Genomic DNA, 13,844 nt, shown 5'->3' on the forward strand with positions numbered 1-13,844 from the left:
TCAACTCATATTCGGCTCACTACTGAGCTCGAGTCTCCTCTCTGAATGAGAGGGGTTAGGCCAATAGTCCACCACACTGGCCCAATGTGGATTGGCAGACTTTACACACGCAGAGAATTAAGAAAATTCTCTGTTAAGCAGGTTTCCTCACGATGTTTTCCTTACCGTTTGAGACAAGTGTATATGAAAAAAAAACTATCATTAATGTTACTTAATAATGGTTAATTTTGGCCAGAAAATGTTTAGGCTACCTACTCGCAACATATTTTTTTATGTTTTTCACTTTTCATCCAGCTAAAAATTCAAAAGTGAAGGTCGGTATACGGATCTTAGAATAAAGGCTGACGAAACTTCAGAAGTAAAATGAGGTATGTCTGGCTTTCGCAAGCTCCTTCACTATCGAGCGCTAATTATCATCGCATTAGAAAAATAAACACTTTCCACGGCTGGGATTCAACACGAACGCTTGTGTGGCGTATTTCTGGTTGTGCGGTAGTGCGCAATGAATTTCGTACGCATTCGGTGTTGTGTTACAATTTGGCTACTAATGTCTGTGGTTGCCTCACTGTTAGTTAGCTTCTTCAGTATTGTATAGAGACTTTTATTAGTGGCTTAAAAAGCTGCGATGCGACGCTTTTTTTCTTTTCTTTTTCGTTTTGAGGAGGAAAAGATCTTCATTGCTGATTTCAGAGTCAAGACGGAACCGCATTAGTTCTTTGAATTCACTGTCCCCGAATCTCTGCCTCTAGCTTTATCGAAGATAGAAGAAAATGTCATATTTTAAATATACTCGTAAATAAAATTTGTCTGTCGGTGAATTAAAATAAATGTGATTTCTCAAGTGGTTATAGTTATTTACACGATACCAAAACACAAACAAGCTTTTTTTATAAAGGTTTTTGTGTCTGTGTGTAAGCTGTCTCTTTGTCCGGGCTAGTTTTTGGGGCGACTGGACGGATTTTAATAGAATTTTCATTGCTAGGTAGGGGAAATTAATGACAAAGATATATGCTACTTTTTGTTAAAAAAAAACCATGGTTCCCACGGGATTTGTGAAAAATTATATTTCACGTGAACAAAGTCGCGGGCGTCCGCTAGTTGCTGCTTGCTAGATATCTCTAGCCGCCAGCATTCAGCAGCTTTCTACAAATCTCCTGATATCCTCGGTTCACCTAGTAGGGGGTAGACCAACACTGCGCTTTCCGGTGCGGGGTCGCCATTACAGCACCCCGACGTTTATCAGCTCTTCGAACTTTATGGCCTGCCCTGCCTGTCTGCGGATCTCCTCATTTTGATGTAATAATTGTCCAAAAAACAATGAGTACCTACCTGCTTCTCCGCACTAGTGTATTAGTAATGTAGCACTTAATAATTCAAAATCATTTTAACATACAGTTATGTTATAAAGATTTTGAGTTATTAATAACTCCAACTGGCCCTAAATGTTTCATATACTGTTATAGTGGATGGCGTTCCCTTGAATTTGGCTGATACGCTGCCGCGAATCTCAATCTAATAGAACAGGGACGACTTAAGGTCGCTATTGACGGTCAATTATTCTCACGTTTCTGAAAAGCAACCGGCAGTACGTCATGTACGCAGTGACTAACACACGAACAATTATACTCGAGGGTGCTAAACGTGAGAATAATTGACCGTTTGTGGCTAGCATTAAGAATTGTACTTGTTCTTTCTTTTTCTTTCTGCTACCGGACGCGCCCCCTTGCATTGTCTGTATCTGTGAGGTGTCTGTGTGACCACGTGGTAGGCGCCGCGTGCCTGCGCCGACGCATACGTGTCAGTGTTATCAATGCCTGATTACGCTTATCAACGGCTCACACCGGCTGACCTAGAAACATTTAATCGGATTTTCAAAAAAAAAACTTAATAAAATGTGATCTGATTTCTTATTCGAAGAGAATTTTTTTTGACATTACAATTAAAATCTGAGTGGTCGATTATCTAAGTCCGCCAGCCCACATTGCAGGAGCGTGGTGGGTCTATGCCATAAGGAGGAAGATCTGTAGACTTTATAAATGTCAAAGTTCATGAGGATGGCTATTTATGTACCTAATTATATAACACTTTTTGTATTTTGTACAATAAAATAAAAAAAATAAAAAAAAGTAGACTGGTAATCATGATGAAATGGGGTCTAACTGAAAAAATATTATGAAACTGAAAACATGCCAAAATAATCTAGAAAGAAGCATGCTTCATGTAAAAAAACAAGACAAAGTCAGACTCTCTACTATCCAAAGTCAGACTCTACTATATAAAATTCAGTAAATAAAGGCTTTTATTATTATAATCATAATGAAATAAATATTCATAGAGCAGAATCCTCAGCAGATGTTTAACACTTCAATGATTTCTTGAACATCAGCACGGCTATTCTCTAGCGATGTTTTGTATAACTCGCAAGTGTGAGTTTCGAATCGAGGGGCATCGACTATATACTTCTGATAACGAAGAAGCCTCGGGGCAGGTTCTAAGCTTTACATGTCAAGGATGGCAGATACGCAAAGTAACACTATCAATCATTATTGGAACGACCATTTAACTTGCTAATACAGTTCTACCCTCTATATTGATCAAGTACAGCGCTGATACTATCACATGTAAACCAGGATTAACTATCGTATGGCTAGGAGTCAGCCACCAGCTGATGTCAGACTTGTAACTGATTCAGTTGGGTTAAAGACGTCTTCTACAGTTAACCAACATACATACTAAAGATACCTAAAACCATGAATTGAATCTACCTGGAAACTAAAGCCACGACTTCTCGGTATTCCCACATCTCAAGGTTTCCTCTCTGTGACGTCATAAACGTGAAATGTCCAAACGTTGGACATAATATACAAATTACTTTTAGTTAAGAGATTTTGTTATTTTAATCATAGGAAGATAATCGTATCTACTTATCATAGTCGTTGATTTAATAGATACGGTAATATAGATAACAATAGCGCGTTTAAGAATACGCGAAATTCTTAAACATACGTGAGATACAAAATATCTCACAGTACCTACACCGTGAACATAAAAATTAAAAAAAAAGTGTTTTTACAGGCGGTTAAAGGGCTTTGCTACCGTAAAATTGAAAATCAGTAATAGTTTTAGGAGTGCAATCTATATCTATCTATCTATGTATATCTATACTTATTATAAAACTAACAGGTTAAATTCTGTACATTGAAGATATTCTGAAAATTTTTATTGGAGGGCATTATACAATTGATACTAAAGCCAAAAATATTATTTTTCAATTTCTTCTATGTCTGTCTATTCGTGTTTTTGTTGGCCGAACATCACGCTGAAATTACTGAATGAATTCAAATGAAACTTGGCACGATTTGAGACCATAGTATGGAGAAGGTTATAGGATAAAAATGTCCATAAATCATAAAAAATTACGAATGGTAGGGATAGGGTAGGGGTAGGGTAGGGATAGGGTAGGGGTAGAGTAGGGGTAGTTAAAAGTTTACATCGATTTTCACGCGGACGAAGTCGTTCCGCTAGTTGATTATCAAAATCAGACAAGTAAGAGTCGGATTTGCCCACCGAGTTCCGTATAAAATTTTGAATATTTACTTATTTTCGTTTACGTTATTTCTTTAATTATTTTATTTATTTACGTTTATAGTTATTAACTTCATTTTTCACTAAAACACTAAAATCGTTGGCTTCACAGGATTTGTATTGTAAAACATAAAATTGCACGCGAACGAAGTCGCGGGCATCCGTTAGTACTCGTAGACCGCGTAGACGACAGACGTTCCACACGAGTTCCGAGTCCGACGCGTCACGCGGTCAGATTTTATAATTTATTTTTGTGAGATATGCAATCATGAAAGCACACACTGGTGAGAACTGTCAATTTGTTGACAGATGACAGATACCTGCTACTGCCTCTGTGAACAATTAATAAACAGCTCAACACCTGTATCTGGTTTTATAATTGCATATTTCACGCATGTCTAACGGAAAGGCAACCTGATAACAAACGTGAGCGCGATTTAATTTGAAACAGCGCCATCTAGTTAAGCACTCCTGAACGAATTTTGTTCGATAAATGTACTAGCGGACGCCCGCAACTTCGTATACGAATAATTAGTGTGAGCTTTCATCCCTATCTATTTATTATTACATTTTATATTTCAACGATATTTAACCCCATAGGGGTAAATTTTTACCGTCTACTTCTACAAGACCATTTCTTTTTAAATAACTTGAATTGTCTGATTTTTAATTTCAGTCAAATTTTAACCCCTTTGAACCCTTTATACGTTGATTTTTTTATCCCAGTTACATTTCACATTCTATCTATAAAGACTTTTCATTAGTCATAAATATAACTTGACAAGCCTGAGATTTTTTTTCAGACAAATTCAAACCCCAATTCCCCCTTTATCGGTTGCTTTTATCATCCCCATTAAATTTCACATTCTATCGATAAATACTTTCTACTTAAAAAATGGTCGATTTTTATTTTAGACATATTTCAACCCCTTACTTCCCACTCTAGGGATTGAGTTTCTCAAATTCTTGAATCACATTACATTTTATTCTTTTTTTCATAATTTATGCACAACCTTTTGTAACTTTAACTTTAAAACTGAAGGACTTTCCATTCAAACTTTCAACCCCTATTTCACCCCTTCCATATTTATTTTAGGGACAAAAAGTAGCCTATGTTGTGTTCCAAGATCTCACTTACCACCATACTAAAATTTACCTTGATCGACTGAGCCGTTTAGCCGTGAAAGGTAACAGACAGACATACTTTCGCATTTATAATATTAGTATGGATATGGATGTAGGAAGTTATAACAATTAAAACAACTTAATTAAAACGTATTGAATAATACGAAACATTGGCACGCCAAGGTGAGTGCTGTTTCTAACTGCGTCATATCGTCAAAACTTTATGACGCACACTATTCTCCTCTCGCTGCTACTCGCCCTGCCGCGATATTGCCCTGTCTGTTCGCACACTGCTTGCTTTGGGCAAATAATCGTACTACACCTTTGACCGACAAAATAGGGATAGGCGTGATATGCGGCAGGACAAGTAACGTGGTCACACGACGTGCCTTCTTCCCTCGCTACTTCCTACACCATTCTTGCAGCGTGAGGCGGGCCCGTTAGTCTTATAGTATACCTTTAGTTTCGGACACGGGTTAAACTCATTGGATACATTTTCAGAGGCCACTTGGACCTGAGGCCAGAAATTTGTAGATTGTGTGATGGATCAATTTAATACACAATTTACACTAACGAACGGAACGGTTTGTATGTTTATTTGTTTGTAACAGATAGACTTCAAAACTACTGGACTGATTTGAATAAATCTATTCTATATTCATCAATAGTAAGCTACATTATCCATTCGCTGCCCGCGAGTATTTTATCGAAAAGCCCGTCTGCGTTGAAGAAGCCGACAGTCAGGGAATGCGGTTTTAATATACCGTTGAGACCCATTTAAAAAATCTTTATATTCCTCTATCGCGCGGAGCATGATACTGTGCTCGCCTATTGCCCTTAGTTTACTTTATATTTTTTTACATGCCACGTAACGGATACGGCGACCGGTCGTCCATTTAGGAGTCAAATGGGAGTAACAAATGCTGGATTTTGGAAAGTACGCGGGTGATAAAGCGAGGTTCTAGCCAATTAATTATTATTTAGTTCTTTTATTATTTTTTTAAAACAGTTCAAATGGATGAACTTCATTTAATTAATTTACTACAGTTAAATACATAATTAGAACACAATAAAATTTAATTCATTGTTTTAATAATAATTGTGATGTGAATTTCTATTTATTATACTTACTTATATAGTTATAACACTTTATACATTAAGATAATATTATAAATTATTAATAACATTACATTAAATTAAATTCATTTGTAGTTTACTTAGTGATTAATTGTTTTATTAATACTTGATGCTTATTATTACCCGACTGCGTCAGAAGGAGGGTAATGATTTTCGAGCGTATGTGTGTGTGTCCATTTCTTTGGCATGTCGGATTTTGACATATGAGGTATCCATGAGTTCGTCAAAATGAAACCTTTAAATTAAAGCTATTTTCCTTTAAAGGTTTAAAAAAATCCGCTAGCCAGCACCAAGGGGGGTAAAATTAATGTGTTGAATTTAATATTAGATCGTGGGTATCGTGAGTAGGGTGGGTCGATATTATAATAAACAACAACGCGATCTTTACGAGTATTATCGCAAAATAGGGTTATTCTATATATTCCACTCCATTCCACTCAATCAAGAGGTGTCCGCCCCTTTATTTTCTTACTTTCATTCACACGTAGAATGGACGCAAAGTGGACGTTGGCCTTCGTCTAACAGCTCGGCAACAGTCCCACTGCGTCCGCAGGAATCTCCCCGTCACAGATTATGCAACGAGATGCAGTCGACATTTATATTGAGAATTGTATAGTCGATTTTGACGAACCGCGAGCCAAATGATGGATGGCACCAATTACAAATACACATTTATATTATTAAACTAACAGATGCTCCGAGGTTTTACTCACGAGGTTTTTGACGACCTCTCTGGGCTCTGGCGAAGTTTGTGGTGCTGTTCTCTACAGAAAGGTACTGGGTTCGATTATCAGCTCGGATCAGAAAGATTTTATGGGTTTTAAATTGCCTTGTGGTAGGCATTAGCCGTGGCTAGCTACCGTACCAACGTACCACCAAGCAATTAAGCGTTCCAGTACGATGTCGCTAAGACGTTAGCGATCGTAGAAAGAGAATCGACGTGCCACTTAGGGCCAGGGGTAGATGCGGCGTGATTGATGTCATCACGCTCTAGACTGTTTGACATGTGATCTGCTAAGTGACAGGCGTTTAAGCAATTTGACACCGTCTGGGAGCCTCATCTGTCTGGTATTGTCACTCACTTGACCACACATTTGTCTGGTATCAATCTTTAAATATTCGATTATGCCTTTGCTGTAATCTCAACATTATCATTAAAGGGTCAATCATCCCTTATAGAAGGAGATCTACCACGCCGATCCAATGCAATGGTGCGTTTGGGAAGATAATCTGTTTTATAAGGTCCTTCAAAATATCCTAATGTCGTTTTTAGGGCTGCTTTTAGCTTTTGTTTACTTATTAAAACCCCCACCCTGCCATGAAAGCAGTATCGGCTACAGAAAGATATTTCCTAGTAGTTACTTAGAAAATCCACTCCAGCCTTTGTGTCCAGCTCTTTTGGACAGGTAGAGCGATCGCTACTAATCCTTTATGTCTCTGCCTAGGACTATGAGTGGGGCACTCCCTTGCATTGATAAAGAAAAGGAATTCATGATTAGGTATAGAAATTAATCAAACATATCATCATTATCAACCCATATGCGGCTCACTGCGGCGATCGAGTCTCCTCTCAGACTGAGAGGGGTTAGGCCAATAGGCCACCACGCTGGCCCAATACGGAATGGCAGACTTCATACACGTAGATAATTAAAAAAATGTTACCGAATGTCATGAAATTATTAATTTAACTCTCGATCTAGTCATCAATATTCTATTTCTGTGCGCTTTGAGACCGACTCGAGTATATTTGCAGACATTTGGTTGTTCTTCCCCATTTTCACCCCCCACAACTTTTAAACGGCTCAACCGATTTTCATAAAACATGTCTAAGAAAACTCGCCCGTAAGTCACCTATAATACAAAAAATACTAAATTGAAATCGTTTCATCCATACTTGAGTTATTGTGCCACAAACAAACAGACAGACAGTTATAACCCCTATTTTTGCATCAGGGTTTTCAACGACGAAACAATCTGTACTGTGAATAGTACTATGCGAAAAGAGCGACTAAAATGGATTAGCCCACTCAAGGTCACTTTTGAGACAGGATAAGATAATTTCACACACATTTAGTGCAAGTAGAACTTGTGCTAACTACTTCCGCCCGGCATACGGCGGGATCTAAACTGAGCGCCTAGTGGCAGTTTGATACTGTTACTATCGCGTTAACGTAAACGCGAATTTATAAGGAATTGAAACAGCGCCATCTGGTGGCACTACTGCACAAGTGTTTCAATTCCATATAAATTCCCGTTTACATATTGTAATATTATATATTATATATATTCGGCTCACTGCTGAGCTCGAGTCTCCTTTCAGTATGAGAGGGGCTAGGCCAATTTTTTTGTCAAATCAACGTAGACCCCTTTTGAGTCTCCCATGGAGACTAAAACATAGGAGACATGTCTTGGGGGTCCACCTGGACCACTTTGGGAAATAATTATGTAGATTATATTCTAGAATGATAAATTCTAGATTTTTGCTTTAAAAAATCTTTATGGTCATATGACTTATACTCAATGACGTCATACTCGATCTTAAATACACTAGTATACTAGCGGATGTCCGTAACTCCGTTCGCGTGACATTCCGTTTCCGAACGTAGCTGGCTTAACATCCACGTCGTAAGAGAACAGCCTACGGCAGATGGTTCTATAATTATTATTATTATATTCGAGCAATAATAATTATTTATATTAAGCAACATCATTATTGTTATAGTAGAATTATAATTAACTATAAATAGGTAAACTTAAGCTTCTCTAGTCGCAACTCGCAAGTAATTCTCAAACCGGTTATGGATTACGCCGTTTAGTATACAAAATAATGCTTATTTAAATAATTGTGAATAGTAATATGGTAGTGATATAGTCATGACTAGGTCAAGCATATTTTACGTACATTGTATGGGATTCCGAAGTAAGAATTAGTTTAAGGTTTTTGTCAAATGCGATCTTATTGATAAATCAAATTACCATATGGATCATGAACGATCAATTAGATATTTGACAATTTTGTTTTACAATATAAATGTTTGTCTGTTTGTTCGGGCTAATCTTTAGAGAGGTTCTTGGGCAATATATAGGCTACTTTTTATCACGGGAAAATCCATATCTCTAACACAAAACGAATTGACGACGAATAGCGGCCGTATTGCAATGAAAGAGAAAGCTATATTATTGATACAGCCGCTAACGATCGTAGGTTAGTAGAGTACGTCGTGGCATGGCCAGAAGAGACACAAAATTCTGCATCAAATCCAGAAGAGGAGGCTGCCTGGTTTCGATCGGCCATGACGTCGATATGTGAAACATCAATGCCACGTACACGACCTAATAAAAGGAAAGCGGCATACTGGTGGTCTGAAGATATTGCACGTGTACGTCTACAATGTCTTAGATCCAGACGCCAGTACACCAGGGCCAGAAGAAGACGGAGAGCTACAGCGGAAGAAATAGCTGGGGCCTACGTAATCTATGAAGGAAAGGAAGAACACAGTAGCACTCCAGTTAGCAATCAAGAATGCCAAAGCGCAAAGCTGGAAAGAGCTCATGGCCGGACTCGATAGAGACCCATGGGGCCGTCCGTATAAAATAGTATTAGGAAAGCTTAGACCTCGGGTTCCTCCTTTGACTGAAACCATGGATCCAGACTTGCTAGGCAGGGTAGTAGAGACTCTATTTCCTAGCGTTGACAACAACTTGTCCATATGCACAGACTTAACACTAGGTGATTCCAACATGTATGTTGAGCAAGAAGTTTCTGAGGAAGAACTGAAGATTGCAGTCAAAAGACTTGCAAGCCGCAACACCGCTCCTGGACCCGACGGCATACCGGGGCGCGCATGGGTGTTTGCCCTAGAAGCATTAGGTTGTCGAATGAGGCTCCTTCTTACCAACTGTCTCCGCTCAGGTGTATTTCCAGCCTGTTGGAAGGAGGCAAGGTTGGTCCTCCTCAAGAAAGAGGGTAGAGCACCTGATTCCCCAACAGCGTACCGACCTATATGTTTACTGGATGAAGCAGGAAAATTATTTGAGCGGATCATTTCCAGCCGTCTGAGCGACCACCTATCACATGTGGGCCCTGACTTGTCCGAAAGCCAATTTGGTTTCCGGAAGGGCCGATCAACAATAGATGCCATACTCCAAGTTCCCGGGGCAAGGTAACTTTAGCGGTAAGCTTGGATATTGTGAATGCCTTCAATTCCCTGCCTTGGAAGGCCATCAGAGATGGACTAGTAGAACACGATGTGCCTTCGTACCTGTGCGACATAATAGGGTCGTACCTGAGTCACAGGTCCATCCAATACCCTGGACGAGATGGTCGTATGCATATTAGGGAGGTTAGTTGCGGAGTACCACAGGGTTCGGTGTTAGGACCACTATTATGGAACTTGGCTTATGACGCAGTACTTCGTATTATTCTGCCTGCTGGTGTCCATCTAATCTGTTATGCGGATGATACTGTCGTGCTAACGGAAGGCACTACCTTTGAGGAAGCTTTAAAACTTGCAGAGGCTGGAATTGCAACTGTGATAAATAAAATTAACGGGTTGGGGCTCAGGGTTGCGCCGCAGAAAACAGAAGTAATGTGGTTTCATAAACTTCCCAGACGACTGGAACCACCCTGTTCCACGATCCGAGTTGGTAGTTCTGACGTCCAAGTGGGAAAGCACCTCAAATACTTGGGTCTTATATTGGACGGACGCTGGGGTTTCGAAGAACACTTCGACCGGCTGGTGCCCCGAATTCAAAAGGTTGTTGGTGCAATGCACGGTCTACTGCCTAATCTCGGTGGACCACGAGAGGAAGTACGACGCTTGTATGCTGGGGTTGTGAGATCTATAGCCCTCTACGAGGCACCTATATGGTCTAAGAGACTCTCTGGCGTCCAGCGCCTAAGAAAGAAGCTGAATAGCGTCCAGCGCAAAGTCGCTATAAGAATCGCGCGAGGGTACCGCACGATATCTTTCGAAGCATCTACAGTTCTGGCTCGTTTACCACCTTTTGATATACTTGCTGAAATAGATTCGATAAAATACGTCCAGAGTCGTTCCTCTTCCCAGCGGGCGGGAGAGCAAACAGAAACGCAATTATCGACGGAGCAGCTACACCAGGATATAATTACTGCGTGGAAAATGCGTCTTGCACAAGATAGAAATGCAAGGCAGCGCGCTGTTGGGGCTGTTCTGCCAAAATTCGAAGCGTGGCTGGCAAGAAAGAGTGGCAGTGTTACCTTCCGATTGACCCAGATACTCACCGGACATGGCTGCTTCGGAGAGTACCTATGCCGAATTGGCCGCGAAACTCTGCCACGGTGCTACCATTGTGATGAGAGCCGAGACACGGCTCAACATACTCTGGAGGAATGTCCAGCCTGGAATACGGAACGCCAAGTCTTGATGAGTCGAGTTGGAAGAGACCTCTCTCCGCCAGCTCTGATAGCGGCTATGCTGGCATCAAAAGAGGGATGGAAAACAGTGGTTTCCTTCTGTGAATCTGTCATGGAGAAGAAGGAGGCCGCTGAACGGAGCCGAGAGCGTGCCGACCCAGGGCGGAGACGGCAGCGGAGAAATGTCCCAAAACGTTCCATCCAGTAGGGAATGCGAAGTCGCAAGCGGCCAGAGTGGGGGCTCTGGCTGCTTATAATCTGCGACACTGGGCAGATAGTTGTAGCAGCTTAGAGTGGCTGAAACTGCTACAACGTGTTATATAAAACCAAAATTTTTCTCGTAGACGAGCACTAGAGGCATAGTGCAACGGAGGCACCGGCGAGTTTAACTGAGGTCCCGGAGCCTACCAAAATGCGCTGAGGGTGGCCACCGAGGGGGTTTTAGTGGTAAATTCCACATAACCCGTCTTGTCCCCCAGCAGGTCGGGTATCTCAGAAAGAGATTTCCCCCGCGAGAAAAAAAAAAAAAAAAAAAAAGGTTAGTAGAGTACATTCGTGGGGCGTTTTTTTACTTTTTTGTATTTTTACAAGTTAGCCCTTGACTACAATCTCACGTGATGATAAGTGATGATTCAATCTAAGATGGAAGCGAGCTAACTTGTTAGGAGGAGGATGAAAATCTACACCCGTTTCGGTAAACCATTGAGAGCCGTTTTGATGTCTGTCCAGCGCGTTGGTAATCTGCCATGATAATATTTGTAGCGATACTCGTAACTAATAGATTTTATTATTTTGTTCTTGAAAAAAAAAAATGTCCTGGTTTCGTGGCAGTAATTTATGGGGACAGTATCTATGGATAGTAATTTATGACGTGCAGTCACGTTCCTCTCATTCAAATGTAAATCTTTGCTTTGAGCAAGTGCCTCCCGTAGTTCACTTTATTATCTGAAATGAGTTGTAACTGCCGATGCATTTGCTACTGTTTTTCTTTTAATATAGGTTATGCTCTGTGGTATGCATAGAGATTTTTGTAAGGGTAGGCAGATATTTGATCAATATTAAACTTTATCGTTGAACCAAATGTATTATACGTAGTTTGTACCTACTTGCACTGTAAAAAGATAGATCTCTTGGAGAGCTAACTCTGAACGCAGTTATCCAACACTGTCTAACTCTATCATAATGCAAGAATCCCCGACACTCATGAATTTTGACTCAGAAATTCTTTATTTATACTCTTAGTTGTAGGCAACGACATTTTATACTATAGAGATGTTACTTGCCTACAAAATTACAGCAAAAAGTAAGCCAAACCAGGCCGAACTTAGCTACCTACTCCACTGAGCGCACACATATACAGTTTTTAAGGTCCTAAACACACAACTCGACATTGTATATGTATATTAATAGACTACAAGCCCATGAAAAACCTGTGAAATGAACCAACGTGAATAACGCTTAGAAGGCTGTTACTATATCAGAAAATAACAGTGGTGTCGGAAATCAGTACAAATTTTTAATTCGTCGACAGTTGCAGAAGCACCACCACTTTAGTACGGTACTAGGTTTTTGGACATTTATTTTTAATCATCTATAACACTATAACAAAGCCGTACATTAATAATACATCATTCGTAATACATCATTTGTACCTGAGAAATTTCATTCACTCGCGTACTCACCTGTACCGCTCAGAAGTGACGGCATAGTGCTCAGAGTTATTTTCTGATATAGTAACAGCCTTCTAAGCGTTATTCACGTTGGTTCATTTCACAGGTAATTTTTTTTCAAGAGCTTGTGGTCTATAAGGTATTGTTTGTCCACATAACTTTCGTTGTTTATTATGCCACTCAATTAAATTAATACAATTAGCCGCTTTTGTTCGCCTCAGTTTTGACGTGCTACTGACATATCTCTATTATAAAATCTTTGGTTATAGGTATGTAGTTAACATGATTAGTTACTTCATAAGCGGTCAATTCGTTTGGAGATACGATGCACAGAAGAACACACACATACACAAATCATACCAAACTTAATTCACCCCACTTTTTACGTGGGGGGCTAAAACGACTTCGTAAACATGCAAAAAGCCAATTTCACGATTAGTAAGTGGTGTTGTTTCCTCCAGCAAAGCCCTCTTTTATTATTATCCCGGTAATGGTTGGGCGAGGGAAGGAAACGGTGACTTGCATTATACAGGGGACTATACTAGGAGACGATAGCTGTGACGCGTGTAAGGCGGCTCCCTTTTTGTGGGTAAGGCTACGAACGAACTAACTTTGTCGAAATTCCGATACCTTTAGCTTTATAAGAGCCCGACATGACTGGTTATGCATGATAGAATTATCTAAGTATACAATATATTTTGCTTTACCTACTTACCAGTTTTTTTTTTGAGAGACGTTACCCATACCCAGTGGATATGGCCTCTTTTTTCGATTCGGGGGGCGTAGGTTCTAATTCATTATGGAGCACCTTTAACTTTTCAGTCATGTGCTCATTAAGAAATTAAATATCACTTATCTCAACGGTGAAAGAAAGACGTCGTGAGGAAACCTGCATCCTTGTTATTACGTGTATGGAGTCTGACAATCCTCATTAT

At 39.9% G+C, this 13,844-nt stretch overlaps 1 protein-coding gene across 2 annotated transcripts in view; it reads left to right on the forward strand.

The window, feature by feature from the left end:
• The window catches only part of LOC112045504 (hepatic leukemia factor), a 189,191-nt gene that overhangs the window by 9,711 nt on the left and 165,636 nt on the right, over positions 1 to 13,844 (forward strand). The window lies entirely within an intron of this gene.

This window comes from Bicyclus anynana, chromosome Z (genome assembly GCF_947172395.1).
Source record: "Bicyclus anynana chromosome Z, ilBicAnyn1.1, whole genome shotgun sequence".
NCBI classification, from domain to species: Eukaryota; Metazoa; Arthropoda; class Insecta; order Lepidoptera; family Nymphalidae; genus Bicyclus; species Bicyclus anynana.